At 45.6% G+C, this 7,698-nt stretch overlaps 1 long non-coding RNA gene across 1 annotated transcript; it reads right to left on the minus strand.

Annotated features, from left to right (window-relative positions):
• Nucleotides 1-228: 228 nt before the first annotated feature.
• LOC119379484 (uncharacterized) lies at nt 229-798 on the minus strand. Its single transcript, XR_005181212.2, has 3 exons — nt 650-798; nt 491-562; nt 229-407 (listed from the first exon to the last, which is right to left on the minus strand). It is a non-coding gene; the product is annotated as an uncharacterized LOC119379484 (long non-coding RNA).
• Between the last annotated feature and the right edge of the window lie 6,900 nt (nt 799-7,698).

A 7,698-nucleotide genomic window follows, 5' to 3' on the forward strand; every position in this document is an offset into this window, starting at 1 on the left:
CTGAAACTTCGTTCAGAGTTCGTACAAGTTTCAGAGGCAGAAATTACGGTCATTGAAGACCCCCGTCAATGCTTCTTCAATGGACGCCAGGTCCTGCAAGGCCACTCCCAATCGCAGCCTCATTAGTGTGAGTACAAATTCTTGGAATTTCGCAAGAGCATTGTTTGGGCTGTGTGGCACACTACTTTCGAGAAGTGTGAACAGTGAAATCAGAACTGTAAAGCTTGGTAGGCCCGTGTAAAATTGCACACGGGTGTTGTCATGCTCCAAAGAAGCTTTCGACAGCCGAAGTGTGTCCAGAGAGCCCTTCACCTCCTGTAACTCGGTGCGTAGGACCTGGTTATCAGCTTCAAAACTCTTCAGAACACTGCCTGTGATGTCAGTTTGAGTTTCAGCATCCTTTAGCACTGAAAGAAATGTATAGGAAATACATTACTACGCATTTGCCAGTCAGGTGCAGAGTGCTTGAGATATTTGTCACATTACTTACATGAAGTGGTATTTACTGAAGCTTCAGCTGTCGAAGTGGTGGCTTGAACACCAGCTTCAGAAAACTTTACATCTGATAAAAAATGCAGGAATGTGACTCTTAGAATCCCTTGTGTTAAACACTTCCGGTTTGCTCCAACTGAACGAATGCAGTACTCACAATATGAGGCATCCACTACAACTCCAACTGGAGAACCCATTTCAGCTGAGGCCCTGCCTTCCTCGGGTGATTGCACAGATGGTGGGTCTGCAATGAGGTGTTGTCAATCATTGAAGTTATGTTCCTAAATTAAAGTACTCGGGCCGTTTGAACTGAGTAAACACAAATCACTCAATAAACGTCAGCAACAGTATCATCAGCATCTTGAGCTACGGTTGAAGCTGGTACTTGTTGCAGCATGGATTGACCTGCATTGAAGTGTTGTCATTGCTATTTCACAACCACCAATTTTGTGCTCACATAATGGGCCCACTACTCCAGAGAGAGGGAAGCACCAAATAGTTTACGCTGTAGGACTGTTGGATATATGACGCTGTTTACTGCAAGCAATAGGGTAGAGGATGAGCAAATAGTGAGGTTTTGTAATTTTTGTCAGAAAGACCAACCATGCAAAAATTAAAAGTACACAACTTGCCACTGCCTGCTAGCTCAAAGACCATCGGGAACAATATAATTCCATTACAAGCACACTGTGATGTAAAATCCAGCCTGTATGAACAGCTTATCTAGGGCACTGACCTGAACCGCTGTTGAGTGCGCAACGAGGCGCATGTGGCTCATCAGCTTCCTTGTTATGTGCTGTAACAGGGCATGCAAGTGGTGTGCCTGTATAGAATCAAGGTGCTATAAAGATGCTGAATGTCATTAAAGGAAATAGTCCCCATGTATGAATAAGCCATTGTACCCGTGACAGTTCTGCACACAGCGCTGTGCTGCACGTTCAACACATTTGAAGGCTGGAGAACTCTGCTATTGCCCTCTTGGATCTCCTTTGAGGTCGCAGCCCTCTTGCAACGTCGCTGGTGCCTGAAATAAAATGTAAAGCCTTTATGTGAAAATGTCTATGCTGTAATCCTTGGCACTACTTACAGTGATGGTTGGATCTCTGCAATTGTTTGCTATTTTCGACATTGCTGCCCCGAGTTCTCACGACATTGTAAGCTACAACCTGTCTGCTCTCTCCTGACACAACTAATCTCAAAACAACTTGTGTAAAATTGGTGCTCATCACTCGATGATTGTATAACATATGCTGCATAACTCTTGAGTTGTGTCACAAGCAACCTGAATAACAAACAGATAACCTTCAACAGAATAATGCAAGAATACGTGCCAGTCTCTTAGACTTCTGCTGTTTGGAGTGCAACATGAAATGTGGCTGCCATCAACAACACTGTATTCACTAGCACCCACTGAGGTCTCATTGTCTCATTAATATTTTCCTTGCATACACACTATTCACTTGCTTGGCAGTTTCGAAATCTTAAATTTGTTCTGCATTACCAGCACGGGCGGCACCAGGGTTTTTTGGCTGAGCGGCAGCCATGACAAGTGTGTTGTTTTGAGGGAGGTCAGAAGTAGCACATTCAAACATACCTTGCTTCAGATTTAGCAGTTGAGTTTCTGTCATACCCCAAGTGTAAGCTGGGTGCCCAGTCTGGGTTTGTAACGTCCATCAGGTAGGATGGCCTTCCTGCAAGTGTAAACAAGACTGTTTGCAAACACAAATTCGCAGAAAACTGGCAGATTTCTAACGAGCTACTCGCTGCGGTAGCAAGAAGTTCAGTCATTACTTGGAGTCGAGCCACAACTACACGAAAAGCAGCTTTTACGCAAATGAATTAGGCACTGTTCTAAGGGGTCGTGCGCAAGATAACTTGAAGCAACGGAATCGACAGCGCAAGTGTCGCTCGTTTCCAGAACAATGATAGCCATTTCACAAAAACCAACGAGAATAATGTCTGGGCATTAGTTAATTTGTGGTGTTGGCCAACATCACTTCGAGCACGCCGCAGTGGGGGATTCTACAGTGGCTTGGGTTCATTAACCAAACACACGGGCACTTTTGCATTACAAAAACGTGAAAACGCTGCCGCTGTGACCGAAAATCAATACCGCGAACTCGCGCTTAGAAGCGCGAGTACGCGGTATCAAGTCAGTTTGATTTAAAAGAAAAACAAAAGGTGAATGGGGGAACGTGACAGGGCAGCACCCTTTACTAATGTTCATTGCCCTCCCTCCACCTGCTATCGAAATTTAATGACAAGTGGCCCCAATCTGCCACTCTAAGCGCTACAGTAAACGGTAGGATACGTCCACGAACTGCATGACATGACAATTACATTACTGCGACGAGTTCGTGACATCTTCACGATACACGGTGACACAGGCGCCAGCACTACGGGGAAAAGCAATGAGCACATAGCAAATTGATTCCGCAGCTCTTGTTTTCGGAGTGCACGCGTGCAATGACGCTTACACAGCTATCCTTAAGCTCGCTACCTCAAACAAGCCAACAAACGTTATGCTAACTACAGACGCTACAGCATTACTAGCGTCGACCAACCTATGCAAGCCCAGTCCATGATATTTATGTTGCGCTATATGTAGCAGAACGACAAAAAGGCACTCACCAGAAACGAAGTGCTCGCTGCAGACCTTGTAGTGAGTAGCGTTGCTATTAATGTCACCACGGTTGAGGCGACGAAACCATACCGCCCGACGTTTCGTTGAGACCTCGAGGGTCTGGTTGCACTGTCGACGAACAACAGTCGGAACAGAAAAAAAACTGACTTTCGTCGTGTTTTCACCACAGTCAGCTTTCCGCCTTGACTCGTTGCTGCATTCCAACACAGCACAGTTAACCATATTTGGAATTATTGTTGATGACGCCTGATTACAATGCCCGGTCAGCGCAGCTCTTACGCTTCACAGCAGCACGAAACGAAAGCACTCCTCCAAAAACATGGCGACAGGAAGCGGAAGTCTCACCGCGCCGGTTCGAGCGCTTCCCGTCATGCCGCACGAGAGCACAGCGTTGCTTACGCGTGAATACCACCTATATGAGCTTTGCTCGCTTGCGGCCAGACTACTTGCACATTCAAGGCACGTTCTCGTTGCAGGAACCGCGCATAAAAATGCATTCGTGTCACCAAGTAAAATTTGATGATGCGGGTGGTGAACTCCTCAAAATGCACACGACATCCAACACGCGCAAGAGTATCTTGGACGAGTTCATCCAGAATTCTCCAAAACAGGTCTCCAAACACCTTCTTAGATTGTGTCTTTTCCTCAATGACGCCCTCAATCCCTAAAAGTAGGCAGGTCAGGGCACTTGAAGGTTGCTGCAGGGCGCCGGGTACATACGATCGCATTTCGGTCAGGATTGCTGCTGGTGGAACATTGCAGGTGCCCGCGAGCGTGCTGAGACAGTCAGTACAGTTGGAGAATTTCCCTGCTTTTTTCACAACATACCCAGCAAGGTAATATAACACCGCATCTCTTGCGACAGGGCGATTGTAGTTGTGCTGGAATTCATCATCAGGTGCGTGCTCTCGCAACTGAATCTTCTGAAGGAACCCAGCCAGCTTTTCTTCTCGAGCCTGCTTTTGGGCAAGAGCTGCCAACTTGCCTGCATTAAGGCTTTTCTCAACGGAGACGAGTACTGGGTCCGCATCACCGGAGCAGTTCCCCTTCGTTGCCATCTTCAGCGGGGTGTATAGGCTAAGAAGCCTGAATATTTGGCTGAAATGAGTGATTGTGGGATGATCTTCATCGCCGCCAAAATTTCTCACAACTCCAAAGAAGCGCTGTAAGAGAGCAGATAGTTTTATGACCTGACGCAAAGAGTATAAGGTGCATGGAAATAGATACTCACCTCCAGAGGATTCAGCTTTGCTCTTAACCCATACACCACTTCCTTGTTGTGCAAATGTCCAGAACAGAGATGAGAGTCACACGAATTAAAGTCACTGGAACGGGAAAAGTACCGCGACCGTCGTGCGCGCCGCCATATTTGGTCCAGCGCCGCCAAAGCTGCGGCGGTGCGGTGTTGATTTCACGTGGAGTAACGCATGTTTTACGCATTGCGTGCGCTTTTGCAGCCCCGAATGAAGCATACCGTTGTTCTCTGACTGATTAGGAAGGAAGTAGCGGCAATTTTCACTTGCCTACATGCGCACGCACGCGTACTAACGCGATAAAGAAATGCGAACTGCGCGGCATTTACGCGCTCGGCTGTCTGCATTTATTAAATGCGAAGCATTTCTTAGCGAATTTCTGTGACTATGTACGTATCTATCTATCTATCTATCTATCTATCTATCTATCTATCTATCTATCTATCTATCTATCTATCTATCTATCTATCTATCTATCTATCTATCCGCCCCCGACTTTGTGCTGTCCTGGCCGCTTCGTTAATGGAAAGTACATCAAATTTGGTATGACATAGCATGACTGTATGACAAATTTAAATTAAGGTGATAACATGAAAATAATGACATGTATGCCATGTACGGCATGATTTACATGCCACGCTCCTGGTGCGCTCGCGACCGCTTCGATAGCTTGACACACAACAAAATTAGTATGGCGTGACAAAAGTGTATGACGAACATAAGTGACTGGTTATAACGTGCAAATCATGACAGACATGCCATGTAAAACATGATTTACATGACATGGTTTCGGGGCGCTCGCGGTCGTTTAATGAAATGCATATATACCAAAATTTTTATGACGAGCTATTTCTGTATGACTAACGTTAGTGATAGGTGGTAACATGAAAATCATGACTTCCATGTCATGTACGGCATGACTTACTTGCCACGCTCATACTGCGATGGCGGGTGGTTCGCTAGCTTGAAACGCACCCAAATTGGTATTGCGTGAGGTGACTGTATGACGAACACGAATGACAAGTGGTAACGTGAAAATCATGACGGTATTTATGTTGGTCATACAGTCGCGTCACGCAATAGCGATTTTGGTGCATATCAAACAAGCGAACCGGCCGCGAGAGCATCATGAGCATGGCATGTAAATTATGCTTTACATGACATGCGTACCATTATTATCATGTTACCGCACGGTATATATGTTGGTCATACAGTCACGTCACGATATACCGATTTTGGTGCATATCAAACAAGCGAACCGACCGCGAGTGCATCATGAGCATGGCATGTAAATCGTGCCTTACATGACATGCGTACCAATATTTTCATGTTACCGCACGGTATTTATGTTCGTCATACAGTCACGTCACGCAATACCGACTTCGGGGCATATCAAGCAAGCGAACCGGCCGCGACAGCATCAGCCATTATTTTCATGCTACCATCTGTTATTTGTGTTCGTCATACAGTCACGTCAGGCAGTACCAATCTGTAGCAGTCAGTTTTCATGGCGCGCTGATCATTATATGTGAGCCCAAATGCGTCAATTTTACGCCGAACATAATAAAATGTTATTGTGCATGAACCTCCTGCGACAACCACGTGAAACAAGCTGCACTAGTGCAGGGTAGGCGCCATAATTCCCCGAAACATTCGCGAATTCTCAATGAAGCGCTTACCTCACAATGCGGGTATCAGTCGTGGTAACAAATCTTTCCCGCCTAATTCTGTGCAGCCACACAGCCCGTCGTTTGGCATCCTTTTTCCCGCTGGGAATGGCAAAGAGGGCCTTACCTGGGCATTCTTCGATGCCTCGATAGGCTTTCGATGAAGTCTCAAAATGATACGGGATGTCATAATGTTCCTGTACGCTTTCCTGAGCCTATAAAAACAATCGCCCTCCAAAGCGCCGTGCGTCTGCGGCCGGGAGACACTAGCGAGGCGAGCGAGCTGGACCATTTGTGTGGCAAAGCCGCCGAAAGGGCGCGGCGGCGAAGAGAAAAGGAACGCGGTACTTTTTCCGTTACAGTGACTTTAACACGAATGACTCTATTCCAAGCGAACATTCTTGTGTTCTCTCGAACGCTGTTTTTCTCTGTTGTGTCTAGAATGTCGAGGAAGTGTCTGATGGCCTACAAACAAGGCAAGGCATTGTGTGTATTCCAATGCAATAACATTCCTGTATTACAAAAGGGAAATAGATTAATAAAGAATTGTCAGAGGACAACTTGACAGCCATCCCGTACTTTTTAAGAATTTCAGCAAAAAGCCTTAAAAACACTCACTTTTATCTTTGGAAAGTTTCTGCGAATGCCTTCCATGGGACACTTCGCATTCAGAGCGTCGAACAAATCATTCATCAGCAGAGTAAACATCTCGGTGCCCTTCAAAATCTGGTTTCTCTGTAGAACTTCAAACCGATGGCAACGCTCCTACTTAAGAGCTGAAACGGAATTCAACACAAGAAATTGTTTTAAGCAATTTCTTTGGTAAATAATAATTAATATTGTCCTGTAGTGAAAAATTACGCCCGTGAAACAACGCTAAGATAAAAACAGCATACCTGTGCTGCAAGTCGAACATTCATCTTTTCCAATTTTCCCGGATTCACATGGGAGTGTGTGAGCTTAGGAACAACTTTCAACTGCACTTTTTTCTCAGTTTCATAAAGTTGCTGATAATGTTTAAAATTGATGCAGTGAGGGCCCGCCTGGAAATAGATTAAACGAAACGTGAGAAATGCAGTACAGAATTTACGCAGTTAAAAATGTTCAGAAAATTTGGCGAATATTACCTTCGCATATGTGTGTGACAGAAGATGGTTTCTCACATACTTGATGATGTGAGGTACATCACAGAGGAAGTGAAGGAACCGTCCGTCTTCAAGCGTAGGGTGCGGGATTTTGTTAACTGGATTCGCCAGCTTGCCTGAAACTCCAAGGTGGGTCCACATTAATTTATTGTTTCCTGCAACATCACTGACCACTGCGATGACTGATGCGCTGTGTCGTTAAAGCTGCAAAACGCATTCTAGTACCAGCTTGGCAAGCACGAAACCAGGAGCAGCGCCTCTTGTGGCGAAACTTGCCACTGGCTGCACCCATTTGCGAAACAAAGGGATGAACATTATTACTAGAGCATGGTCAGCAGATGTGACCCTGCTTTGTCCTGCTGTATTCGAAAAGTCGGCAAACCCATCAAACTTGTAAGTTGACTTGTTGAAGTCAACCGACTCTTTAAGTTTGATTTCATCAAGTACAAGCGTTCCACACCTATGCACACCAGGCTTGTCCTTGAAGAAAGTTTGAA

The sequence above is a fragment of the Rhipicephalus sanguineus genome, chromosome 1 (assembly GCF_013339695.2).
Source record: "Rhipicephalus sanguineus isolate Rsan-2018 chromosome 1, BIME_Rsan_1.4, whole genome shotgun sequence".
Classification (NCBI taxonomy): Eukaryota; Metazoa; Arthropoda; class Arachnida; order Ixodida; family Ixodidae; genus Rhipicephalus; species Rhipicephalus sanguineus.